Below are 25437 nucleotides of genomic sequence, written 5' to 3'. Positions count from 1 at the left end.
ATTCGTTATTTTTTCTTTCGTCACATTCATTCAACGTGGCTGAGACTCATGTATACTTTTCTTATCAAACTTTTAACTATCTGTCAGTAAGTGAAAATTTCATTACACCTTTCTGTTACTTTTTCGTAGTAATTACTTTCCATTTAATTTCTTTTTCTTTATTTTTTGAAACAGCATTATTACGAAATATGAGGAAGGAAATGAAGGATAGTTTGTACTTACGACGAAACTTGTTACTTGACCCGATATCATTATTACTCGTTTAAGAATCTAGATTTTGATGAATGCTTATTGTTTTGTATGACATACGAAACGCGAAGATATATCTATACATATATTGTGATTTTTATTCTTGTACACCAAATTATTGTCGTCTATATAAATTGGACTTAATTTCAATGCGATATTTTATCTTTAATCTAAAATAAAATATTGTCTCAGTAATTTTATATTTATTGCGTACGAAATTAGCCTTCTATAATGTTTTGTTCTCGATCTCTTCTAAATACTCTTGACGTAAAGACTATTAAGTCATAAACGGCGTGATTCATAACGGAATCTACTGCAGTGGCTGAAGAGATAATTCCTTTTAACATGAAGTAGTGAAAAACTTGCACATAATTTCACTTCCTTCGTCATCGATTTCGGTTAAGTGTTTTCATTTTATAATGGATCATATTATAATTTCGAAAGTTTTACGAAAGTTCTATTCTGGAGCGTAAAAAAACTGTCGAACATACGATTGATAGTATATATGTTTTCTATTTTATTTTTTCTCCCGTACTTTACAGTATATTTCCCTAGTCCTACCTCTTTCTTAATTTGTTTTACTTTTATTTTATCTAGTTAGACCTATCTATCTAGTATATACCCATTCATCGACCTACCATATACATTTCTATCTGTCTATCTATATATCTGTCTGTCTGTATGTCTGCCTGCCTATCTATCTACCTACCTGTCTATCTATCTATCTATCTATCTATCTATCTATCTATCTATCTATCTATCTATCTATCTATCTATCTATCTATCTATCTATCTATCTATCTATCTATCTCTGTCTGCCTGCCTATCTATCTATCTATCTATCTATCTATCTATCTATCTATCTATCTATCTATCTATCTATCTATCTATCTATCTATCTATCTATCTATCTATCTATCTATCTATCTATCTATCTATCTATCTATCTATCTATCTATCTATCTATCTATCTATCTATCTATCTATCTATCTATCTATCTATCTATCTATCTATCTATCTATCTATCTATCTATCTATCTCTGCCTGCCTGCCTATCTATCTATCTATCTATCTATCTATCTATCTATCTGTCTGTCTGTCTATCTATCTATCTATCTATCTATCTATCTATCTATCTATCTATCTATCTATCTATCTATCTATCTATCTATCTATCTATCTATCTATCTATCTATCTATCTATCTATGCCTGCCTGCCTATCTATCTATCTATCTATCTATCTATCTATCTATCTATCTATCTATCTATCTATCTATCTATCTATCTATCTATCTATCTATCTATCTACCTCTGCCCGCCTATCTGTCTCTCCGTCCGTCTGTCTGCCCATTGCTTCCATACATCCATTCATCTATCTGTATATCTGTCCGTGCGGCCGTCCGTCCGCCCTCTTTGTCTGTCTGTCTCTGTCTTTGTTTGTCTACCTACTATCCGTCTGTCATTTCGTCTGTCTGAAAGTCCGCTTATCTGTCTCTACAGGCAACTGTTTTTCGTTTATTTGCCTCTCCCTCTACCTGTCTGTCTCTTCGTGTAACTCTCTGCCCGTCTGTCTGTCCGTCCGTCCATCTGTCTATCCACCCTCCGTTTATTATCCTGTCATTTGCCCTTCACTTTTCCCTTACCTTCCTCTTTTCCAGTCCAGCTAAACTATGAACCTGTTTTATTGCTACGAAAAAGATACTAAATGTAGACCCACTTCTAAATAATTACAGAAAATGATGTCTATGAAATGAGTATGTAGGTACTACTGTATAACAGATGCGATCGCATTGTGGTTTTCCTTGTAACAGTTGAGAACGAAGTTTCCTAAACCTTGCTTTGTTTCTTAAACTTCATCTGTGAGGTCTTGCGAATTACCAGTTGGGAGTGAATTTTAAGTATGAGACCTTATGTAAGTACGAATTAATTGAATAATAATAGTAATGCATGTGGGTTCTGATATTTATATTGAAACACAATAGGGATTATTATGCTAGAGATTTGTCCAGTTTTAAATATCGTTTGTTACTGGCATTTGTTATGTATTAAACCAATGTGTATTATTTGGAAATGAAATGGGCACAATATCGGTTTGTGTTGTAGAATATTAACTGTTCAAATATTTGTATACCGAAATAACTACAATAGATTGTTATGCAATAAATTATAATCTATTTTATACAATTTTTAAAACCCAAACCACTATCCATTGCCCATTTGTCTCGCATGAACCATTCCTAAACCGTTATTGACTGATAAACAATGTATTAATCTGACTCTCACCGAACAGTTTGTTGAAAAATTGTTTTATCGCCTTTTTATAATCATTAGTTCCCTGTCATGCGAGGTTTTTTTATTCTTAATACGACAGATAGTATTATTGTCGGAACTCCGTGTCCTAACCTCGCGCTGAAACTTACAGCCATTTATTTCCAGCTACTAGACATGAGAACCGCGACTGGTCGTTAAGTCACTCTAGTATTACTGTAAGGTTGTGTGTACACAGGCGACAGATTATTGAACGACATTTTTGTCGTTACGGTTTAAAGAAGCGTGTGTACACAGGCAACGACGCGACAAAACTGTGTCTGAGCTGTGGAAAGAGTTGTGGAGGGTCTTCAACAGTGCGACGACTTGTGTGTCTTACGAGTAGGATACGCCTAATACGAGTATAATCAGTTGGGACCAAGTACACCAGCAACAGTTCTGACGACAGGCCGACGATCTCTGGTTATTTCTCTACAATTTCTTTCTTTGTTTCATAAATTATGTTCTTTGTGAGAGGGGAAGGGGAAGTTTAGCAGTGTCTAGGGCAGGGATGCAGAACTGGCGAGAGAGGGGTGGAAAGCGTGGGGAAAGCGTTGGTTCCCCGTCCACCGGCGTTGAATGACGTGTCTATGGCCCGTACGCAATCACGTAAGAGACACTGAATACAAATCCTCTCCCCTACAAAGTCAATGACGCGGAGATGGAAGGAAGAGGTGAGTGACGTATCCGATGAGTGACGCAACGCCACAATTGTCGCCCAGTTCTCCAAGCCTGGTCTAGGGGCAGCACTACTTATAAACCCCTTAGCATAAGTGACCATGCTTCATTTAATTTAGGATGCTCCTTTTTGTTATTATATTATTATTATTATTATTATTATTATTATTATTATTATTATTATTATCAATTATTGTTTTTATTAGTTGTGTTTATTATTAATTGTCATTATTGAGTGTAATTAGTTACCACTGCCACCGGATATATACCCATTTGCAGTGTGAATAAATACATACACATACATAATACAATATTTTATTTAACAATTCTTAATAAGTAATTATTATATAACTCAATTTTTAAAAATGCACATAATGTTTGTATTATAATGTTTAATATTGAATTCTGAGTGCAATTTTCCAAATAACTGTACAAGCTGTGAATTTCACGAAATTATTTACTTTATTTTTCGCGAATGATTACTTTCTGTTTCGCAAACATTTCTAAGCTGGGCATTTGTGTAGAATTTCGAAGAACGTCAAAAGTTGCTTTGGTTATAGAGTATTTAAACATGAACAAATTAAAGTAGGTCTGCAACATATTAAAACAGTAGTTTTTGGACAATTTAAAGGATTTCCTGAACTGACTTGCTTTGTTAAATTTAATTTTTGTTGTTCTTATACTTAAAATTGTTAAGTTACTACCCAAGGCTCTATATATTGTGTATTATACATTGATACATACACTATACACATTATATAATACGAACTCGCTTAATTCTTTTAAAAATCTCTGCATATACTGGTAATGTACCAAAATGTTCAATATTGAATGTACAGTGCAATTTTCTTAGTGAAATTCATTGGATAACTCTGCAACCTGTAAAAATTAAGGCGAACTGTCTTAATCGGAAGTGAATAATAATTACTATCAGTAAATGCTCTTAACACAAACTTTGAACATTGTTTACAAAGAACTTCTTCGATATAACAGATTGCACATATCGATTTCCCTTTTTATTAAAATGTACTGTCCTCTAAAGATTACCTTATAATAACCATTTCCATTATAGGTCAATAAAATATATTGATTGTCTGAAAGTCAGTTTTTTTATACAAATGTCGACTATAAACATTTAAAATGAAAATATGGAAAAGAATGAAGCTTGTGAAATGTACAGACAGAATGAGAAACGAAACTGTGTTGGAAAGAGTGGGTGAAGAAAGAATGATGCTGAAACTTATCAGGAAGAGGAAAAGGAAATGGCTGGGTCACTGGCTGAGAAACTGCCTACTGAAGAATGCACTGGAAGGAATGGTGAATGGGAGAAAAGTTCGGGGACAGAAGAAGATATCAGATGATGGACGACATTAAGATATATGGATCATATGCGGAGACTAAGAGGAAGGCAGAAAATAGGAAAGATTGGAGAAAGCTGGGTTTTCTGGGCAGAACACTATATAATATATGATATACTTACTTATATTTATTTGTATATACTTATTTGTTTATTTACGAATATTTATTTATTTAAAGTTGATCTTTTGGTAGCTCACGTAAGTTACTGACATATTCGTTTCTGACTTACTTTTTAGTGTCACGTGATTTCAGTTCATATATTGCAGGAGATGTGATATGGGACTATAATATGACGACCCTGTTGTTGAATACTTTACTATCTGGAAAGTCGAAAATAAATATAATAATAATAATAATAATAATAATAATAATAGGCTTAATAATGTTACGAGTTTTTATGTAGTTCACAGCATTTTAAGTAGCCTATATTGTAGAATGTGCGTCAGTTACTCTTGTATGCAGCTACACTTCATTTCAGTGTTTTGTTGACATAACAGAAAAAACGCCACTCCGCGTAGGGATTCTCTCAAAACTTTGTCGCTTAGTATGGTTATCTTTCCTACTAATGGTGCAATGCTTCATGGTTTTGTCCATGTGTGCTGAGCTGTTCCAGTAGAGCCCAACTTCCCCGTTTTCGAAGGCAATCTGTGATAGGTTGGACTACTTGCAGTCTTGGCATTGTATATAGGATTTGAGTGTATTTTCTTGCGGACGATGTTGTGGCTTCTTGCATAATCTGTCGCAGGCATTAATCTGGAATTTCCTATTATATTTTCTTTGGTTTCTTGTGCTAATGTTAACGTCGGCAGTTGTCTGTTACATTGATATTGTCTTTGAGCATACATTTCTTGTAGTTTCTGGTTGCTGGATCTCGGTCTTGTGTAGATAGCAAGAAACATTCGGTGTCACGAATAATAATTATTAATTTTATAGCCTATTATTTGTGATGGGTGTTTACCTTTAGGCCTATGTGATTGTTATGATGTTAACATATTTTCCGTGGATTTCTCTATGGCTATTTTCTTTCTTCTTCATTGCTTTGAATTTTTGTGCATTTAGCATTACGGTAGACTACTAATATTATGAAGATGCACCCAAACTTCAGTTTTCTATGCTGTACTGGACATGCGGGTTCAATTGCTGGATAATCTTTAGCGAAGAATTGTTGCAGATTTTTTCATGTGCTTGCATTTTCCTTTCCATTATTCAGTCAGTTTTCCACCATATTATATATTAAGGAGATGGCAAGAAATTACAACTTTTTAAATTGAAGTACATTTATACAGGATAACAGGGAACTATTACATTCCTTCTCATATTGTGATTCCTAGAAATACAACGAACAAAATGTATAGGCTAGTATTTTTTTGTGTTAAAATTGTTATTGCGTATTCCATGGAGTAATTAAATATCTAGTTTTTTTATAGAATAGTGTAGAATAAGCTATTTATGGCCATATTTTAGTAGTAGTAGTAGTAGTAGTAGTAGTAGTAGTAGTAGTAGTGTTAGTAGTTAGTAGGTAGTAGTTAGTGGTAGTAGTGTTGGTGGTGGTAGTGGTAGTGGTAGTGGTAGTAGTAGTAGTTAACCTGGCAGAGTTAAGGCCGTAAGGCCTTCTCTTACACTCAACCAGGATTAAAACTTACTTACATAGTTGAACATAAAACTTAATCAGAATGAAGTAATTACATACTGATAAAATTGAGGTACATAATGAGATCAGAAGAGGTAGTTACATAAAAATTTACCTCATAAAATAAAAATAAACATAGTGGAATACATATTAATGTTATTAGAATCAAATACGAATCACATAAAAACAGAAGCCGATAATTCAATGAAAAATCTACACAGTAGAAATAAAAATAAACACATTAGTATACATATTAGTATTAGATTACAATTAAGTAGGATTTACATAATTAAACCAGAAACTGACAATTGAATAAAATGTACACAAAAAAATAGATTAATAATAAAAAAACAACACATTGGGATACATATTGGCGTTAAGTGATAAATAAACACGATTTACATGGTTACACAATAAAAATAAGAAACTAAAAAAATAAATAAAAAATAAAACTAAATACAGTGGAACACATTCCATTAAATATTTGCAACGCGTTAGGTCTGGCATCTCATCATAAGATATTTTTCTAATTTAAATTTAAAGGAAATTAAAGTTCGGCAGCCTTTGACTTCAGGCGGCAGAGAATTCCAGTGACGACAAGTAGTAACAGTGAAAAATGAAGAATAAAGAGATAATGTGTGGAGTGGTATTTCTAGCGTGTTATCATATTGTGACCGAGTATTTAAGTTACGATACTGAGAAAGACTGTGGAATCGGACAGATAAGTAAGAGGGAGCAGAGGTGTGCAAAATTCGGTATAAGAGAGAAAGGGAATGTAACTTTCTCCTCTCATTTAACCTGAGCCACAATAATTTTTCGAAAGAAGGCGAAATGTGATCGTAGTAGCGGACATTACAAATGAAACGAACACACGCATTACGAACACGTTGCAGTTTCTGGAATAAATCCACCCTGAGATCACTGAATAAAGCGTCACAATAATCGAAATGAGGCTTAATAAGAGTCTGTACAAGCGTCTGCTTTAATTTAGCTGGATAGTGGTACAATCTTTTTAATGAGTGAAGAGTGGAAAATACTTTCTTGCACGTGTGTTTGATATGCGTGTCCCAGGTAAGGTTAAATTCAAAATGAACTCCCAGGTTTTTTAGTAGTAGTAGTAGTGCTGATAGTAATGGTAGTGGTGGTAGTAGTAATGGTGGTAGGCCTAGTAGTAGTAGTGGTGGTGGTGGTGGTGGTAGTAGTAGTAGAGGTGGTAGTAGTGGTAGAGGTAGTAATAGTGGTAGAGTAGTAGTAGTGGTAGTGGTAGAGTAGTAGTAGTGGTAGTGGTAGTAGTAGTAGTAGTAGTAGTAGTAGTAGTAGTAGCGGTAGTAGTAGCAGCAGAAGCACAAAAGCTAGTTCAGGCCTACATGTTTCCACTTCTTTCTTTAAACTGTAATTTCTTGCATAATCTTCAAAATTCCATGTGATGAAAGATGTTTGAATGTATTGGGGTCAGGCTCACTTTGTCATGGAATGGTCGTAAGATTATTGAACAAAGAGAATAATAACGAAAATATAACAACGGTGTTTACCATAATTATCCCAGTTCATTATAAACTATTTCGATTCCGCGTCTTGGACATAGAAGAAAAAAAGATTATCACCTTCACTATTTACACAATTCAACTTGTACTCAAATCCAAAGTCTTACTTCCACACATTTGTCGGTTTTAAATTTATTTTATTAGAAAATTTTTACAGCACCCGTAATTTAATAATTACATCACTGTTTTGAATTCTACAGCTAGTTGATTAATAGGTCAGCTTTAATAACAGTATACAGATTTCAGTTTTGTACCTTTTTCAGTCAACTCTGAATTTTTATTCGCCTTTAATGTTGAACACATGGACAACTAATTAATGTTTGTTGTTAATTGCTCTCGACTTAATTCTTACATATTTTCAGTTTGTATACTTCGTAAAAGCATGTCTGCGGATAAAAGAGTTGTGGGCCAGTGAGATTGTGAATTGATAATATGTTTCCGATCTTTTCCCCTCACTAGCGGGCCTACAGCAGGTATCCAAGATTTACATAGAACACTGCCACCCTCTAAAATTTTACCGCTGCTATACACGAGAATTCTTAATACACATACATACAGTACATACAACTTTCGACAAAACAAAAAAATTACCCATCTTCTATAGCGTGAATTTGTCTACGTCCATCTTCGGGAAGCCCTTGGTTCACACGATTAAGACAAAAGATGTTTATTCTGCACTTAATTTACCCATTGAATATATTTTCGTTACACATTATTTATAACACTTGATCTATGAACAGCGAGAAAAAGTATAAAACAAACAAACAAAGGAGAAACAGAGCGGAGTCTTAAGAAATTCATTCACGTGTAACCCTAACATCTCACGAAAACAGTGGCATACAAAGAATTTTGTCAAGGGAGGTCAGTATTAAAACTATTTAGAATTTACATTATCCGTATTTTAAATGTTGTATATTATTATTATTATTATTATTATCATTATTATTAAAATATTAACTGTCAAAGTCGAGAGGGGCAGAGAATAGAAATAGAGGAGTGGAAAGTAAAGAATGGAGAGGTAGAGAATAAAAGGAATCGAATGTAAATAAAGAAACAAAGTCCACAAAATTCACAAGTGACGTATGCATAAAGAAGACGAGAGGGGTGGAGAATAGAAAGAGAGGAGTGGAAAGTAAAGAATGGAAAATGACGGTAAATATCAGACTGACATGGAATAAAGAACAGAGGGGCAGTATAAAAGAGACGATCAGAAAATAAAGAATAATGGGCAGATTATAATGAACCCAGGAGCAGAGTTTGAAGATTATAAGGGCAGGAACTAAACAGCTGAGGGCAGAAAATGGAGAATGAATTGACGGAAAATAACCGACCGACATGGAATAAAGTTCACAGGGGCAATATAAAGGAGACGATTAGAAAATAAAGAATATAGGGCAGATTATAATGAACCCAGGAGCAGAGGTTGAAGTATATAGGGGCAGGAACTAAACAGTTGAGGGCAGAAAATAAAGAACAGGAAATAACAGAGGAGCACTATAAAGGAGACGATGAGAAAATGAAGAATAAAGGGCAGATTATAATGGAACCAGCAGCAGAGGTTGAAAGAAATGGCGGCAGGAAATAAACAACTGGGGGACAAAAGATGAAGAATGAAGTGACGGAAAATAACCGACCGACATGAAATGAAGATCAGAGGGACCAATATAAAGGAGAGGATCAAAAAATGAAGAACTGACGGGAGAAAACGAAGGTGAGAAAGACAGGAAATGAATAATAGAGGCATGTTACATAACATCCATGGTCAAGTGTTTCTTTTTATATTTTGAATTTTTATTTTCGTCTTGAAATTGCTTTTAGCATTTAAAATTATTATATATAGATTTAAATGACTTTTATACATTTTATAATACTATAACATTGTACAATCTTTATAAATGTATGTAAGTTTTACTGCAAAATATTCAAATCCAAGTGGAGAAGGAGTTAAATAAACAAGTATACCAAGAAATAAGTAAGAAGAACAAAGAAATTATTTATATATATATATATATATATATATATATATATATATATATAATACACTGGAGCCTCATTTATAGACAGGGAAAATGTCCTGTTTATCCTTTCCTTATAAGGCAATATGGGATGGGGAGTGAGTGAACGAAGGTGAGGTATTCGTGTACAGTTGTCTCTTGGTAGTAGTCGGGTGTTTCATATTGAGCTCAATCTATCATTATGTGCTGGCATTGTAACATTAACATATACAAGAACGACCATGTGATAAAGTACATTTATGATTATCTCATCATCCAGTAAAATTTAATACCTGGGTTGAAACGGCCAGAGTGTGGTGCCGACTATTTCCAATACTGAAGTGAAGAAAATATGAAAATACTAATTCCAGCCCGATAAGCACCTCAAGCAAGAGTATATGGATTTTACATTGTGATTATATATGAACTACACAAATAGGACTCATTGAGAGTGGGTTAAGTACGTGAGCTATAAACTAAAATAGTTTCTTAATATTATCTTCGGCTTCAATATAACTGCGATGAAGAACTACTGTGAACAGGTCTCCTGAAAGGAATGTCAGTTTATCGCCAATTAGGAAGTGTGGTTTGAAAGTTGGTCTGCATAACTTTGTCTTTCACCCTGATACTTGTCCGCAAATCCTTTGTAATCCGCTGTCCCTTGACATTGCTTTATGCTGAATAATTGTCTAAATCCAGGCATGTCTCCTTCATCTGTTACTTTGACATCAACATTTTCAATCTTCAATAAAATGGCAACTCACTAATCCTCAGATTACGTTTTCACAATGTTGACTAATGCTAATTTTTTACTGCACTATTACTTATTGTCTTCTAGTAAGAAATGTACAACGCAATATGTTATAAAAACTAAGATTGATTCCAGATGTTATCCACCGTTTAAAAAATACTCAGAGAAAGCTATAATATATAAGTATTTTGAAATAGGGAACGTAGGCATGTGACCATTGAATTCTGGCTTTTTTGCTGTAGGATAGTAAAAGTATTTATGTCGATGGGAATATTAACTGAAATTCTTCTGGGATCATGGCGTATGTACGTCAGTTACTGCCCAACATCATTAGCTGATATGTAATAATTGTAAGTAATATTTAGGGGTGTTTGAGAGAGGAAGAATATGGGAAGTGGAGGAGGTAGAAAGTGAGTGCAAGTAGTGGGAGTGAACCGTAAAGGTTATCCAATAAAGTGAAAAAGTGATAAGTGAATTGAACAAGTAATAGTAATAAGTATTACAAACATTTGAACATTGGAACAATAAATGAGACAAATCATATAATACGGTAATGTAGATGAGAAAATAGAAAAATTAGTGAATACTAGTCAGAAATAAAAAGGTTTTAAAATAGAGAGAAAATTAGGGATAGCCCTAATAGTAATGAAAAATGGCAATGATTGTAGAGATGGATGAGTAGATTGTAGCCGAGAATGTTTGTAAACAAGAGTAAGGTAGACAGTATTGCATAGTATTCGGGAATGGGATTGAGGGAAGATAAAGAACGTGAAGAGTTGAAAATATTGTATATCAGAAAGGATGAAGGAAGAAATAGACAGAAATAGGGTTTAACTTATATAATTGGAAGATATGGAGAGATATAGATAAGAGAAATATATTAGGATATGTGATTGATTGTAATCAAGGGTAATAGTGGACCGTATGCAGAATTGTGAGGGAAACTACTACCTGAAAACCGTATGATGATAATAAATATGAAATTATAAGGAAAAAAATACCTGGGGTGTTGCAAATTAATATCATCAAATTCGGAAATAATTTTGGCTATTAACTTATCTATTTGACTAAAGTCTCGTACACGAAAGACTTGACGTGTCCGATCAAACAAACAAAAATCATAGAGAAGTCTGGTGAATGTGCTGGTCAGGGTGTAGAACTTCCTTTACCAATCCAACGCTACGATACGTTATATTTAGAACAGTCTTTACTTGATAATAAAATTATAACGCACTGAAGATCCTTCGCCTGAAACCACATTTCTCGACGTACTGTCAAAGCAACATACTCCAGAAAATGTAGTAAAGTTTATTCTAAAGTGTACCGGTAGATGTACCTGTCCAGCTAAATTTCATCGAACTTCGCGTCAGTATAAATACAAGGTAGGTCAAAGAAACAGAAGATTTTAATTTTGTTGTTGGTAATACATGGATTATTTTAGTAGACTCAGATTCATTGTCATTATTTAGCCTGATTGTTGCAATTTATTAAACATGAAGGGTTGAAGTGGTGAGGAAGAGGATTTGCTGTAAAATCTTAATATCTAAATGGTCAGTGCGCAGAAGCAGCTCGTAGGGAGTTTCGCTAACATTTTTAACTCCGTCATGATCCTGTGCTCTTTTCACATGTGATTGAAACCTGGGTTCGCAATTTAGAAGAAAAAGACTCAACACTAAAGAAGAAACTTTCAGGTAAAGAATACTCCTGGAAATATTGAGACTGTTAGAGTTGCTTTAGCGAGTAGTCCGACGCTTTCAGTCCGGAGATATGCTCTGGCAGAACAATTTAGTTTCAACAAGACGGTGCAACAGCACATACTGTATCCATCTCTATGACGGAAATACGAAATTTGTTTGGGAATCATGGGATATCGAGAAATGGAGGCATTCCCTGCCTGCACGAACCCCCGATTTAAGTGCATGTGATTTCTGTTGATGGGGGTATCTAAAAAGTAAGGTATACGCAAACAAGCCGCGAAACATTGAAGAACTGAAGACGGCAGTTCGTGAAAAAATTCCAAACATCACAGTCGAAATGTTGCAAAGTGTAATGAGAAACTTCAGAGACCGATTACAAAAATGTATGCACGTTGCTGGAGGGCATTTGAAGGATGTCATTTTCAAGAAATGGTGATTACTTGCAAATAGTATAGTATTATATTCTATATTTTCATAGAATAAAAGTTAATTTTGACCCGCGCCGTGGCGTCGTGGTCTAAGGCATCCTGCCTAGGACTCGGGTTACGGAATGCGCACTGGTTCGAATCCCCGTGGGGGAAGAAATTTTCTCATGAAGTTTCGGCCAGTATATGGGACCGGTGTCCACCCAGCATCGTGATGCACTTGGGGAGTTACGATAGGTAGCGAAAATCCAGTCTCGTAAACCAGCTGTAACGGCTGGAGGATCATCGTGCTAACGACACGATACCTCCATTCTGGTTGGATGATCGTCCACCTCTGCTTCGGCATGCGGACGTGAGGCCAGCAGCCGGCTGGTCGGTCTTGGCACTTCATGGGCTGTAGCGCTATGGATTTTTTTTAAAGTTAATTTAATAGAATATCTAAAGTTTCATTTCACTGTTAAAAAATGTCTCTTTTCCCTATCTGAAAAATAATATTCGTAGATGTTCACTGAGATATTTATGACACTTTTCAATGTTATTCTGATTCATTCTTTATATGGAATTCTGCTACTAACCAAGCATTACTTTGGTACTTTTTATTTTACTAACAGCTCATTCTTATATTTTGTTTCCATAATTATTCATTAGGCTTACGATCGTTAGCATATTCTGCATGGGATCCAAACAGATTCACTTCTGACCTCTATGTTTTATTTGTTGTTTAATCAATGTCTACTTTTGTATGTCTACTTTTGTAAGAGCACCAAGACTACCAGGCTATTTACTGCCTATAATTCGTTAAAATGTATCTCATTTATGTCCCATGTCAGTCGTCTACAACCTGGGGCTCCTTGCTATCCTGCATAGGTTTCATATTTTTATTTCTTCCCCTATTAAAGAGTTGCCACAAGGACAGAGTGTTGTAAACAATTAAATTTAGTGAATATAAGATGTTTGAAATGCCTGTTATTATTCGGTTGAGAAGCTTTCATCATCTAGTATGCTGTCAAAAATCTGAAAGTTAGAATTTATAAAACAATTATATTACCGGTTCTTCTGTATGGTTGTGAAACTTGGACTCTCACTTTGAGAGAGGAACAGAGATTAAGGGTGTTTGAGAATACGGTTCTTAGGAAAATATTTGGGGCTAAGAGGGATAAAGTTACAGGATAACGGAGAAAGTTACACAACGCAGAACTGCACGCATTGTTTTCTTCACCTGACATAATTAGGAACATTAAATCCAGACATTTGAGATGGGCAGGGCATGTAGCACTTATGGGCGAAATGCATGCATACAGAGTGTTAGTTGGGAGACTGGAAGGAAAAAGACCTTTGGAGAGGCCAAGACGTAGATGGGAGGATAATATTAAAATTGATTTGAGTGAGGTAGGATATGATGATGGAGACGGGATTAATCTTGCCCAGGATAGGGACTGATGGTGGGCAATGAACTTGCAGGTTCCTCAAACGCCATTTGTAAGTAAGTAAGTAAGAAAATATAAGATGTTTTGTTTAGAAACTAAAATATTAAGTTTACATTTTGTTTAATACATGTTATCACACTCTTCAATCAATTCATAAATGAATCACATTCATTGTTAAATACATAAAGATGACTTATCAAAATTGTAACGGACCCCTTAATAGCGATAATGATCAATCTAAGGAGGAGTGCTTTATCTAATTCCACTGATGTCCTGAAATTAGCAAAAAAAAAAAAAATTGAATGGAATTGAATTTCCCCGTTCCAACCATCAACCCTGTTACTGTCAAATTGTCTAGATTGTATTTTGGTTTGTAATAATCGATTGTGGGATCATATATATATATATATTTTTTTTTTTTTTTTTCAAAATTAACCTCTTCTGGCTGGTCGCTATGCGCCTCAAACCCGACTGTAGTGTGCAGATTACTCCGGATTTGGAGTTTGGTTTAATTGCAATACAGTGATATCTATACGCCGAGTATTCCAATGTGTGGCTAGACCAAAAACCTCCTCATAGACTATGTAGCCATGCGCCCTCAGAATTTGAACCATCGCGACCCGATGCAATGGTGCCCACCATTGCACAGTACCTCTCCATACGGACAGACACCCAGGACGTGTGTAAAAGTTTCATGCTCTCTGCAGAAACTCCGACAGAAAGTACAGTCTTGAAACCTTTCCGGCAGAGAACGCACCACAGACACATCTGCTCTCATTTTAATTGTTTCTGCTCATTCGGAGCACGATAAGCCCTTATGATTAGTATTTCATACTTTACACATTAAGTAGGTTTTCGAAACAAGGTAAATGCTTAATCTTCCAAATTCTAGTAGTATGGAATCGCTTCTGTAGTTTAATGATTTTTTAAATTTCTCAGTGTTAAATTTTACTTTGTGTACCTTATGCATAGGCTAAAAAAGGAGAAGCACTATATACAGGAATATTATTTGAAACATAATGAAAGGACTGAATTGTTGCGGAAAGCGTAAAACTTATGATGTGAATGATTAATATGTTTTCTTCATAACACTTTTTTTCAGGCTACATACACATACTTACTTTCAAAGTGTCGTCGCTGGTATTTGGTGACGTCGTTTTGTCCTTTCTCATAGAATCTAGGTTTTATTGTCGCAGGGTAAACCTAATAATGGAAGAATGATTGCGTTATAGAAATTAATTTGTGTCTCATTCGTAGGCATTTTTAGACTACCAGTACTGTGTGTGTTGCCGCATTTGTTACTTAATTTTCCCCAGACTCTACGTAAATTCTAGGCCCCAATAGGTCGGTTGTATTGCCTAGGAAAATCCCCATTCATAGAGTCACTCACCAATGATCCCAACCTTATGAGGCGAATGGTGTTAAGGGACATCACTATCAAATCCAATCCTCGTGGTTAACGGTTATGCTGTGTGAACTAATAATCCTCCCGCGCATTTTGTACTAAAGCACATTGAGAAGTACTGACAAAACCTGATCCAGAAACACTTTGTTAGTTATTATTTCACAGAATGTTTGCACAATCGAACTTCGGTTCCTTGGAGGAAAGCTGTCAGCCGATTGAGTAACAGCTAGACTTGCGTAATTCTGGTACACCGAGCACTCCCGTGTGAATGATATTGTTGTGGTATATCTGACATATAAACTGCATTAAGAGACAATCGATGCCAATAAAACAAATTACTGATTTATACGGGAGCGTGGCGCTACGGGCTTTCATCCTTACAATGTCTACGTCGGTAGTTTGGCAAATTTCCTCATGATACCGTGCAGTACTACCACATTCAGTAGTACAGTAATCTTTGGAACATTCCCATAACTAGCGTATTTTAGTGTACCTATTCGTAGTTCTGTACTAACGTTATAGAATTGACCAAGTCTACCTTTGGAGTAGTTGTCAATTGTACAGAGTGTTACAGAAATTCGTAGTAACACAAAGTTATGCTCGTGTAAAATGGCAAATCCTATATTTTATTAAGTAAATATTTTGCATTCTCCACCCTGATTCAAATATAAGAATGAAGTAACATAGCTTTGTATTCAGTTCATTAACAAAGCAAAAGCAATTTAAATATTATATGTACATTTTAATGAATATAATAAACTGGTCCACTTATGTTCCGTAGATCTAGAAAAGGCATTTGATAGAGTACCTTAGACCACGCTTTTGGGAGTTTTAAGCAAGAAGAAAGTCAAAGAAAATTTTATCTCTCCTATATAGAGTTTCTATAAGAACTGTAGTAACTGCATATATGTCCGAACAAGTAACACAAAAACAAATAAATCCTTACAACTGAAATGAGACAAGACATCTTGAGCCCACTGTTATTAATTGTAATTTAATGAATTACATAAAAACCTATCAAAGAAAGACGAAATCGCTCAGTATTGGAAATTGGTACCTGTATAGATATCAGAATTGCCATTTGCTGATGGTTTAGTCTTGCTGGATAAAACAGAAAAGGACCTACAACATAATTTATACGTATGGAATAACGTTTTGGGAAAAAGAAATATGAAAATCAGCACAGTAGAACATAAACCATGGTAATAATTAGAGATTTACAAATTCATACAATAAAGTCAGCATACGAAGTTATGGAACAAGTAACTACTTTCAAATACTTAAGTGACTTATGTAAGAATGATAGAAGAATAGCTGAAGAAGGGAACAATGTAATTGCAACAACAGGAAGATTATATCATGCTTTCAATAAATGTTTCATAATTTAAAAAAGTAACTAATAATACAAAGTTAACTGTTTATAAGACAACGTATATACCAACCTTAACTTCTGGAAGTGAATCATGGTGACTGATAACTAAGCATACCAGTAAATTCCAAGCATTCTAAATAAAATATTAATAAAGGTAGTGGAGGAAAACTAAAAGTGACAGAGTAAGAAATCAAACAGCGCTACTCAGTTTGGGCATGTTCATCAAATGGGGTAATAGAGGGTTTCTGTGAGAGTGTGATAGGTCAGACCAGAATGGAGAAAAACATATAATAAGAAAGAGAACTGGATAAGAGCAATGCTAAACCCTTGGCTACTGACCGTGGAAGATGGAATGCTCTCTTTCTAAAACCTCTAAACCTGGGAGTAGAGGCGTATCGTGTAAGTATACATTTTTAGCTGTTTCATGAAGAATATCTTTGAAAAGGTAAATTTAAATACAAATATTCAAATTGTTTCCCCTCTCCTGCAATACATCTTTCAAAATTATGTGTAATGGATTAACATTACTCAGTACTTGGGAAGGAATACGTCTGCATGCTTCCAAAATCCTGTTTTGCAGATTCTCTATATTTTCTGGCTGTGTAACGTAGACCTCTAGTTTAAGTGTCCCCATGAAAGAAAATATAATGGTGTCATACTCGAGTAGCGTACTAGCCAACTTATTGGTTCGTTGGTTCCAATCCATCTTTGTGGGAATTCTTTGCCCAGATTTTCTCAAATAACTGCTGCATTGTGTGCTGGAGAACCATCCTGCTGGAAGAACATTTGACGTGTGTCTTGAAGAGGTAGTTCTGACAAGGAATCTAGAGAATTCTGAAGAAACTGTAGATATATGGCTGTCGTTTGAGAAGCGTCCACCTAAAATCTCATGCTATACATTAGTACCTCGCACTTGTTGATAATTGGTTTCTCGCACTCAATGGGTATTTTCTGCAGCTCGATACTGTGCATTATGGCGAATTCCTACTCCTTTGTTATGAAATTTTGCTTCATATGTCCATAAAATTTAAGCTAAGAATCAGGGGTCACCATGTATTTGAACCATTACTACCAAAGAGATATTCGAACGTCTCCCATAATATGTATTTTTAAGACCCCGTGCAACTTGAATGGCTGCAATCTATGCTATAAAAATTCAATATATTGAACTTTTAAATATGCCTGATTATTTTACAATAGCCCCTAGAAATATCTATGAGTTATGATTAACATAGGCTGGCACTGCTACTGAATTATCATTACAAATCACTTATGTTATTTGGTATTTCTTTATCACGACAAATTTTATAGTCAAGCCTGACGAAAGTATTTTTATAAAGCTGTCTTCGTTCTGGATAAAGTTCTAGATACAGTGTACAGCTATCTCAAATGATATGAAAACCATAATTATTTTATTGTCACAGATCCTTCATGACTTACTAAATATCTGTATGCCTCTTCAAATATATTTTTCATGAAATATATTTAAAAAATAGGCCTATACACATAACTATGCATTTTAGTGAAGTTGTCTTTCTAAAAAATGAGTTATTGGTAGCCAAAAATGTAGCTTACACATGTTTGTATTTTAGGAAAGTTATTTTTCTCAAAAATGAATTATTATTAGCAAAAAATGTTTACATAAGTTTGTATTTTAGGAAAGTTATCTTTATCAAAAACGAGTTATTAGTACTATGTATTTTTATTCGCTTTGGCCCAAGTGAGAGCATTTCCGGATATCTTGCTGTTTTAAGAATTCCAAAATAATGTTTTACTTGGAATGTAGGTACGAGTATAAACGAAAGACAATTGCTTCCTAGAGACTGTAAAGAAATTAAGCTTTCTGATGAGTTAAATAGTCAATCTTTAATTGAAAATCAGTTCGAACTCAATTGAAAACAATTTGACCTCTTCAGTTTGCAAGATAAGATGTTCGCCTTGAAGTCTCGTAATCCTTTGGAAACTGAAGAGAAGTAGATTAGAAAGCAAGCAGCCTACGGCGAGATGGACCTCGCAGCTCTGTTGTTTCCTGCCAAACGCGAGTTAGTCCCATATTCCTTCCACCTAAATAGTCACTGTCAAGTAATTCTAGCCTTCAACTGAGATCGCCCTGCCATTGATTACAGTTCGGGACGTTTTCGTGCCGCTCTAACTTTAAACATAATTACACCCTATCTGTTTATTGGCAAAAAGGACGCAGAAATAGATTGTTTTAAGTTCGGCATCAGATTTTAAAGAATATACAGGGACATCATTTTATTTTTACTAACATTTTTAATACGAGTATTAACCTGTCTATACCTTTGGATTAACGTTTGAGAACCGGAAGCACCGTTTGCTACCCCTTCCACGACTGGAGTTCGATGATGCTGGCGTATCACTTTACTAGGTATAGGGGGAAAGAAAAGTACTTCATCCATTACGTAAACTAGGAAATATCGCAATTTTGAATTTGATAATTTTCATTAGGTTTTTGTTTAATCAAAATACAGTACAGTGTTAACAATAAGTGTTTTTACTCACGAACTGAGTTATCCATGCGAACGTATTCATTATGCAGTGTATATTATACTGTCTACAGCACATTACCGTGCAATAGCCTATAGAGAATGAAGTTAAATTGAAAATAATTATAATATGGGTATTTAAACACATTTTTGAAAATGGTGACCGTTCATTTCGATACCGGCTTCAGTTCTTTTGTGTATATTATCGCACTATAGATTATTGCATCTAATTCCAATTACCAGTTTCGTTCTTCGTACTAGTAACTCATGTTGAAATAATTCTGTACCTACTCTATAAAAGGGTACCTTACGTACTGTAAATTCAATCTTCACTTCTGTCCGACCCGCACAGATAAAATTATTCAGACATGCTATCTACTGTCGGTCCAAGTGATTATGTCGCAGGATCGTAGAAAGGGAAGAAATCACGTGACATTTAATTACTTAACGGGGCCCTTATATTTAAGTTATTTTAAACAGTTGTATAACATTACGTAGACGTCCAATTCCTAACAGAAATTAATGTTTTCAGAAAAGAGCTAAGACAGTCCAGACACTAGCCTTTACAGAGGGGTGAACAGAAGCAGGTGGGGGAAATTGGGATGCGACGTAGGCAAACGGACGACAGTACCTGTGCGAAGATATGTTTCAATATTGAAAGCTCTTTCGTTACTGGAAAACGCTAACATATTTCTGGAACGTACTATACTCACTATCTCAGTACTGATTACTATATGCGGCCTTGGTTTTGTGTGGAGGACAGTTGGAACTTCATTAGTAGAAGGAGTGGGAGTGAAGTACATTCAAAAACTCAGGTACAATAAAAATTGAAGTAAAAATAAAATGATGTCCCTGTAGTAGTGCGCGAGATAATTAGTGATATGTAGGGACTGTACTTTGTTCCAGAAGGCTACAAGATTTAATATTACATGAGTTTTTAAGTAGACGACGCACGTTCATCTAGCAAGGGCTACCGCGACTTTTGTTTCGTCAAGTGGGGAAGAACTAAACATGAACCACTTTAACAATTGCACTAATATTTACAATTTAAATTATTTACACTATGTACACTAGAATACGCTATTTTTACTGTTTATACTATAATAAATAATGTAGGCATACATTGATCAAACATTATTTACACTGTATTAAGCTTATGTACAGTGTTGTGTATTTTAATGCAAGATATTTTATTTTAATAATATTACGAGTTATAGCCTACTTATTTTGTAAATTGTGTACAATAGTGTCTGTTTGATCAATGTAAGTCTTTCCTACTTGTTCCACATCTCAAAGGTACACTGCTGATGTAAGAGCTATGGAATACAATAACTGTAATGGAATATACGTACAATGCACTCTGGCTTACAGTTCTCAGTAGGACCGAACTGCAGCCGATCCACGAAATTACTTACAGTACTACCTGCGTGGATTGCCATACTTGGAAAATAAATACAATTTTCAAAATTGAACGAATTATCGTAAATATAAAGCGAAATAATGAACCAAATACAATAGTGAAAAGCGAGTGTATCTTAGATGTTAGGTGAATACGTACTGTACGTACAGTTTCTTGTCTTGTTATTTTACTTTGCTCCGTCTTGAAATGATCTCATTAAAAGTTGTTTTCAACCTGGCAGCTGTTCTGCTGTGTGTAATTTCGGGGGTCTACATTGAGTGGCTCTAGAACGGATTACGCAGTCGGAGAAATATGAAGCGGTAGACTGAGCTGGAAATGTCTCTCACTTGCATTTGGGTCTTGAATTTACAGCAGTTTTCCTTGAATAACACTCGAGGCAAAGTTTCCTGCAACAGGAGGCACAGTACAAGCAGCTTACCTTGGCTTAAAATGGCGCATACAACTACTCGAAAAAGAGAAGAGGTGGAGTAGTAGACAGAAGAAAAGAATATCAGTGGGTAGTGTTCCCGTGTCCCACGTCGAAGCTGCTTCTGCTTGATCTACGGAAAGAGATGAAAACATTTTCTTCTCACATTTCGGACAATGTGTGGGACTATTGTTCACACAACTATGTGGCTGATTCGGGGAGCTAGAGTGAGTAGCGAAATCCTGGTTTGCAAGCCAGCTTTAACGGCTGAAGGGATGATCTTGAAAACATGCGTTAGGGTGATCGTTTACCTTTGCTTAAACATGTGGACATAAAGCTAACATAAAGTCGCCCTGGGCCCTGCATTGGTTGTCGTGGCACGTGTTTTTTTTTTTAATTGTTAAATCGTCATAACTAGACCGCGGAACTTAATGCAATTGCATGTTTTTATTGATTTGGCATATTGAAAAACTAAAAGTGGATCTTTGCCGATCACGGTTTGAAGTTCGAATGAAGCCAATTTCATTTCGCATAAATGCTTATTTCGAGGGTTTTCCCTTTTAAATGCATATATGGCTATATTTTTATTTTACATATTTAAATTAATATATTAACGTCTTTTCTTGTTTTCCCCGATTTATTATCTAATTTCAAAATTTCTCTGTGATAAAAATAAGAATAATTTCTAAGAAATTTAAAAAAAATGAAAAATAAAAAAAAATAGTCAATTACTGTTGAGAAATGAAATTGCTGGGACGACAATGGATACTTCCTCCTAATATAAGTTACGTCGTTTTCCACTTTAACATGAGGCTTAGACACTTATTGTATTCTTCATCTTTAGTTCTTCTTTGATATCACCATTTTTCTTTTTGTCCAACAGAGTATATCCTACTGCATACCTTAGAACAACCATGGGGAAAAATGGCTCCGAAGGGCCACTGCACTCAAAGCCTCCTTATCTCACTCCACCGACCATCTCCTCCGCCTGGTGCTTCGTAGACACGCTTCATTCAGTGGCGGGTATGGCTTCGATCTCGGGACGTCAGTTACAGGAAGAGTGGCAGAAAGAGTTTTTTTATTACTTACAACAAGAAAAATGTCTGCTGCTTAATATGTGGGTTTAAAATTGCGCATATAAAACGCTTCAATATTAAACGCCACTTTGATCGGATGCATAAAGCGGACTTTGGTGAGCTTACAAGTATTTATTTACAATTTTGAAAGCTATTTTTCGTAATATTTGTGAAAAGATACAAATCAAGATATATTTATGGTATTTTCAGGATTTAGTTATCTATTATTTTATTAAGTACCTATCTGAAACTGAACTTACTTATTTAAAACTTCGAGTGCATATTAGGCCTACTTCATGCGTTCTCTTTCCAAGAAAGATCTTCAGAAGTAACCGCAATGGACAAGGAGATGTGTCTGTTCAATAATCCATTTGTATTTACCCAAGCAGCAGAGCCACTATAGAGATGCCAAAGAGCACGCCACTAAAGTGCTTAGAAAAAATGGATTAGATCTCTTTAAATACCTACCAGAGGAGCAATTCCATAATCTGCGCACATTCGCAATGCGTATTGTATTTATGTTTGGCTCAACTTACTGTTGTGAGCAGATTTTTCTTTTCAAAATGAATATGACCAAAAGTATCTCCAGGTCTAGGATCACAGACATGCATTAATTTCAGTATTACGGTTGAGTTGTATTTTAGAGCCAAATATATCTTTTTAGTTAATAACAAGAAACTCTGAGGGCCATCAATAACAAAAAATAATAATAATAATAATAATAATAATAATAATAATAATAATAATAAAAACTAGCAGTAAGTATAGGCCTATTTCGTTTCATTCATATATTTTGTTTAATATGTTTTCAAGTTAAATGACAATTGAGATTATTTACTTACTTTAGTGTTTTTAAAAATAAATAATTGATTATGTTGATTATTATAGCCTATTGTGTTTAATGTGTTTTCAAGTTAAATGCCAATGAAGCTTAGTTACTTTATTGGTGTTAAAGAGAAAACAATTTATTATGTTGATTATTATATTGTTTAATATATTGTACAGTTAAATGACAATGGAGCTTTGCTTTTTTCTTTATTGTTTTTAAAAAGAAACCATTTATTATGTTGATCACAAGGCAGTTCAACAAGAATTTTTGTTGCAGATGATAAAGGAATAGTTATACAATCGAAGAATATATAATTTGCCTAATGACAGTAGGTGGCTGTAATAATTATTGTATGATACATGTACTTCATATAAACAAAAGACTATAAAGATTTTGAAACAAGAAATAAGAGCGGAGAAATTACTGACGCGCAAGGTGTGTCGAATCCACCACTGCACTTGACTTAGCAAAACAACTGCGTTACCCCTCGCCTGCCAATCAATCGAATCTGGGGTGAGTAGGAACGTTCCCTCCCTACTTTGCTGATAGTCTCCATAGCTGCCTTAGAAACTTGATTCCCTCTGCCTCTCTTTTCCTTTCGTGTTCTTTTCTTAAAACCCAATTTCCACATACCTATGGGTACAAAAGGCTAGTACTGACGCTGTTTCGTAGTGGTTCAATAAATTTCTTTGCCATTCACGTAATTATTATGGCAGTAAACAACCAACGATTTCTCCAGGTTCTCCACTGTGAAACTTCTCTTATATGCCATAATTTGTTTAAATGCCTAGAACGATCTCTCGACATCTCGTGATGTGACTGTGCATACTATTGTAAGCTTGGTTGTGCAGTAAAACTCGTTGAAATGAAAATTTACATACTACGTGATTTCATTGTCGCAGATGTTTAAATACATTCAGTACATATGAGTAATTAATATATTTACAGTAAAAATGTAGGAATAATACAAATATCCGTTAAAATGGAAGGAGCGTGTAGAAAGAATGCCAGAAATAAGCATATTATCTCATAAAAACAGCCTGTATTTACACACCAAAGCAAAGCGTTTAATTGGGAAACTATAGATTTAATAATTTTGTCACTTAATATTATTATTTTCATTTATGTAATATTAAACCAAATAAACCTCTAAAGTGTATTTTTACTGCATAGGTCTATATTTCATTTTTACCGCATATTTCAACAGTTTTTACTGCATAGTTGCATAATATTTTCAGGTTTTTAGTGCATAACGTGTGATTTCCCTGAATGCCTCCCTAACAGCTTGCTTCAAATCTTTAATTGTCTGGTATCGATGTTTCGAGACATGCTGCTTTATTATTCCTCACAGAGAAATCACACCGCCTTTGCTGCTGAAAATTTCACACAGGACATGGCGCAGCATCGTTTTGTGCCGCGATAATGATGGTCCCATACTGATGTTCTGGATCACTAAACAAGCTGGAACGTAAAGTACCAACCATTGTCACACACCTGCTATGACATGTTCAAAATGGATGCACATCAACATACAAACAAGGGGGTGACAATTGATGCCCATAGGAGCAAGCGCGCTTTAGAGCTCAGGAGAGCCTGAGCGCTTTACAGCGGAAAGGAAAGAGACAGACGAAAGAGGTAGTATATGCCGCTTTGTCGAGCAATATTCAGGGATGGCCAGCACTGATTCAATAGATAAAGGGAAGATAACTTATTAAAACTATATCCATGTTAATTTTTATATTTGTCTGAGAAGTATAAGTGCATTATAAGAATGCAAGTTTTAATTTTAATGCTCATTTTTCACAAGTTTGATTTTTTTATTCAAAAGAAATATTTTCTCAACTTTTTTTTATAGAAAAGTAAAATTTTCAGTTAAAGGCCTATTTATTTAGTAGCCTTACAGAATGTTTTCGCAAATCTAATATATCATAAATACGTATTACTGAAGATAGTGTATTGGCAATTTTGAAAATATTCGCATGGAAATTGTTTGTAAGGAAGTTAATTAAAAAATCAACTACTGTTACATCATAAGCAAAAGATACGTGGCAATGTGTTTAAAAATGTCAGCTCTATAGCTTCAGCACATTTCGAGAAAATAATTTAATATTCTGATGATAGGAAGTTGCTCACCAATATCACCTTAAAAGCGTAATGCGATAAGAGTTTTGTTATGGAATATTAGTTACACTTGAAACATATACAGCACCTAGGTAACTTTGCTTTGTACTGTAATATTGTTTTGATTACTTTATTGATTACTTTTATAAGGCTAAAGATACCATCAATATCAATTCCAACTTATCATGTCATACTCAATCTCTTTTTTTGGGATATCACTTTCTTTATGAATGATGTG

At 34.7% G+C, this 25437-nt stretch overlaps 1 protein-coding gene across 1 annotated transcript in view; it reads left to right on the top strand.

Annotated features, from left to right (window-relative positions):
- DNAlig3 (DNA ligase 3) overlaps positions 1-24206 on the top strand; it is a 590685-nt gene extending 566479 nt beyond the window's left edge. The window contains exon 24 of the mRNA XM_069834626.1: positions 22057-24206. The gene's annotated coding sequence lies outside the window, so the exon portion shown is untranslated. The remainder of the gene's footprint in view (positions 1-22056) is intronic.
- The last annotated feature ends 1231 nt before the right edge of the window (positions 24207-25437 follow it).

The sequence above is a fragment of the Periplaneta americana genome, chromosome 9 (genome assembly GCF_040183065.1).
Source record: "Periplaneta americana isolate PAMFEO1 chromosome 9, P.americana_PAMFEO1_priV1, whole genome shotgun sequence".
NCBI lineage: Eukaryota > Metazoa > Arthropoda > Insecta > Blattodea > Blattidae > Periplaneta > Periplaneta americana.
This window is presented reverse-complemented; position numbering and strand designations above follow the sequence as displayed.